We start from the raw sequence: 3,454 nt of genomic DNA, 5'->3' as shown, positions 1-3,454 counted from the left end.
CTGTGTATTCAAAGTGGTTAGGATAGATATATAGTTACATTCTCTTAATGAATAGAGGGATTTGTTCTAATGGTGTTTGTAAATAGGATATCAAGTCCGCATCATGTACAGCAATTAACCACTAGGAAGAATGTATGCAGTGTGTTAATTATTGAAACTGTCCTACCGATTTGATTTGAAACTGTTTCATTGCTATTTGTTTATCAATAAAATTATGGCAAAAAAAAAAAAAAAGAAAGAAAAAGAAAAACCTTCAAAAGGAAAATGTAGGGAATGAAGTGTCCAGAGAGGGCTTTCAGGAGGGTCCATAAAAGGCTTTAAAAGCTTCATATATATTGTTTGGACTTAGAAGGTCACGCTCATGGCTGGGACTGTAAACATACACAGGAGATAGCTGAGAAACCCTAATTTCTCACCTCTGGTTTCCTTTCAGGATCTATGTAAGGAAGAAATAAAAGCAAGCACAGAATTATAAACCATTTGAACATTAAGGCACTCCCCCAAACTTCTGTTTAATACTTGAGTGAACCCTGAGCTAGCCAAGCAGAAGTTTAAGTGGCCATTAAAAAAATTATATACCATGACCAAGTGGGATTTATCCAAGAAATGTAAGGTTGGCTTAATATCCAAACACCAGTTAATGGAACACACAGTATTAATGGAATAAAAAGGAAAAGATATATCTTGATATTTGCAGAAAAACAATATAATGGACTCCAACATCCCTTTGTCATAAAACATTCAAAAAATAGAACTTCTTCAATCTGAGAAAGGAGATAAGCACAGCTAAGTCATACTTAATGATAAAAGATGAAATGCTTCCCCTTAAAATTAAGAATAAGTGAAAATGTTCATCCCACTTCTCTTTTTTTTTTTTTTTTTTTTTTTTTTTTTTTTTTTTTTTTTTGTATTTTTAGGGAATGGTCTACAGGGTATTCAGGGTCTCACTACTATATTGGACTCGTAGTGATCTGCCTGTTTACAGCCTCCCAAGATCTGGGATTACAGGCGTGTGACACCACACCCAGTCTCAACGGACTTCTAAACATGGCCTGGGGGCAGGGTCAGCACAGCAGGCCTGGGGATCAAACCCCCAGGCCCTGTACTTGCCTACAAGCACTTTAATCCACTGAGCTATTTGGCCGGCCCCATCCCATTTCTATTCAACATTTTACTAGAGAGTTTAGGCATGCCCATTTACCAAGAAAATGAAATTAAAATAGACTGGAAAAGAAGACACAAGTGATCTCTACTGGCAAATAGCATGACCTGGTGTATTTTTAAAAATCCTAATTAGTCCACAAAAATAAACTATTGAACTAATAAATTTAGCAAGGCTAGAGACTATAAGATTCATGTACAAAAATCATATTTCTCTGCACTAACAATGAAAATTTAGAAAATCATATTAAGAAAAATATTCTATTTATGATAGCATCAAAAATAATAAAATACTTAGGAAAAAGTATTTTTTACAATGCAACCATAATAATCACACATAGAGAACTATAAAACATTTTGAAAAAACCTAAAAAATATAGACATCTTATGTTTATAAGTCAAAAGGCCTGATACTGTTAGAAGGGCAATACTTCCCCAAGTTGCTACAGAACCCAACAGTAAAAAAGAAAACTAAAGATTAAAGTATGGAAAAGTATTTATTGCTCCAAAGATGAAAATGCCTATGAAGTACATAAAAATGTACTCCACATCACAAACCATCAGAGTAAAACCTCTGTAAAATATTACTTCATACCTGTTAGCATGGCTATTATCAAAAAGATAAGCAATAACAAGGGCTTAGGGAAAGCAGAAATTTCTACACTATGCAAGGGCAAGTCCGTGCAATCATATGGAAAGTGCCGTGGAGGTTTCTCTGGGACTTAAGAAATGAAGTTACCATATGGCCCAGAAATCTCTCTGTCAGGTATATACCCAAAGGAAGTAAGTCTCAGCACCTCATAGAGATGTCTACACTCCAGTGTTCAATGGGGCATTGTCTGCAAGAGCTAAGATAGGGGTGCAGTGTAAATGCTCATCAGTGGATGAATGGATAACAATTTGTGGTCTTGCTTCCTGAACTTAATACTTTCCATGATTCTGGTCACAAGCTGAGTTGGACAAAAAATTGAATCAAATTCAATGATTAGGGTCAATGTTGACCTTATGAGTAGATAGATTTGAGATGGAGACAGAGATAGAGAGAAATGATAGAGATAGATAGAGATGATAGAGATAGAGATGGAGATAGATAAAAATCTGTATATAGATATAAAAAGAGAGAATATCAGCCTTGGAAAAGAAAGAGATTTTGCCATTTGTGGAAACATGGGTGAGCCTGGAAGACATTATGCTAAGGGAAGTAAGCCAGACACAGAAATAAAAGTACTGCATAATCTCCCTTATATGAGAATCTTTTTTTAAGTTGGATACATAGAAATAGAATGAAAGTAGCAGTACGAAGCAGGGAAGGAATGAGGTACAGATCAAAGTGTAGGATGAATAAGTCTAGAGGTATAATGTAAAACATGAGGACCGCAGTGATTGCGTACTGGAAACTTACTCAAAAGAAGAGATCTTTGGTGCTCTTATCCCCTCTCACACACCAAGTACAGCTATTGAGAAGATGGATATGCTCGTTACTGCAGTAATAACTTCACTGTGTATAAGTATATTAAAACATCATGTTTACACTTTAAGTATATGCAATAAAAAAATCAAATTGGCCTATAGATTCAATGCAGACTCTTTTAAAATCCCTGCTGTCTTTTCTCTCTTTTTCATTTAATACAATCTGACAAGAAAAGATACTCCTAAAATCCATATGGAAATGTTAAAAAAAAAAAACAGAAAAACCAAAGCAATTTGAAAATAGCAAAGTTGGAGGATCCACATTTTCCACCTACAAAACTTACAACAGAGAGGCATGGTAATGACATAGGTATAAACGTATCAAATGAAATGGAATTGAGAGTCAGAAAACAATGTATGATCAACTTATTTTTTGACATGACTCTATGGCAGTTCAGTGGGGAAATGCCCTTTTCCACAGATGCCACTGGAACAACTGGATACCACACAGTGACTGGAGATCCATGTAAAATTAGACTCCAGCTTCACACTGCAGTCAAACTGACTCAGAACAGGACCTGCCTAAATGCAGACACTAGAACGACAAAGTTACTGAGAAAAAAATATGGCTAAACCTTTGTGACCTTGAGTTGGGGGTGCTTCCTTTGAATGAATAGCTAGAGAATGAACATTTCAAAACAACATTTATAAGATCACCAAACAAAATCAAAAATTGAAGACAGTTCTTTCACAGCCCTCCTGCACTGAGCATTAAAGGATTTCTTTACTGTAAAAAAAAGTCAAAATTATAGGAATTTTACCCCCCATCCTGTCCCTCTCTTGGACAGGAGCTTTCTTTCTCTCAATAAATATATTCTGCTCA

At 35.4% G+C, this 3,454-nt stretch overlaps 1 long non-coding RNA gene across 1 annotated transcript in view; it reads right to left on the bottom strand.

The window, feature by feature from the left end:
- LOC111813795 overlaps nt 1–1,716 on the bottom strand; it is a 16,836-nt gene extending 15,120 nt beyond the window's left edge. The window contains exon 1 of the long non-coding RNA XR_002818963.1: nt 1,706–1,716. This is a non-coding gene — a long non-coding RNA (uncharacterized LOC111813795). The remainder of the gene's footprint in view (nt 1–1,705) is intronic.
- Between the last annotated feature and the right edge of the window lie 1,738 nt (nt 1,717–3,454).

Source organism: Octodon degus, unplaced genomic scaffold, assembly GCF_000260255.1.
Source record: "Octodon degus isolate 3935 unplaced genomic scaffold, OctDeg1.0 scaffold00225, whole genome shotgun sequence".
Lineage (NCBI taxonomy): Eukaryota > Metazoa > Chordata > Mammalia > Rodentia > Octodontidae > Octodon > Octodon degus.
The sequence above is the reverse complement of the archived record's forward strand: the minus strand, read 5'-3'. Positions and strand labels throughout refer to the sequence as shown.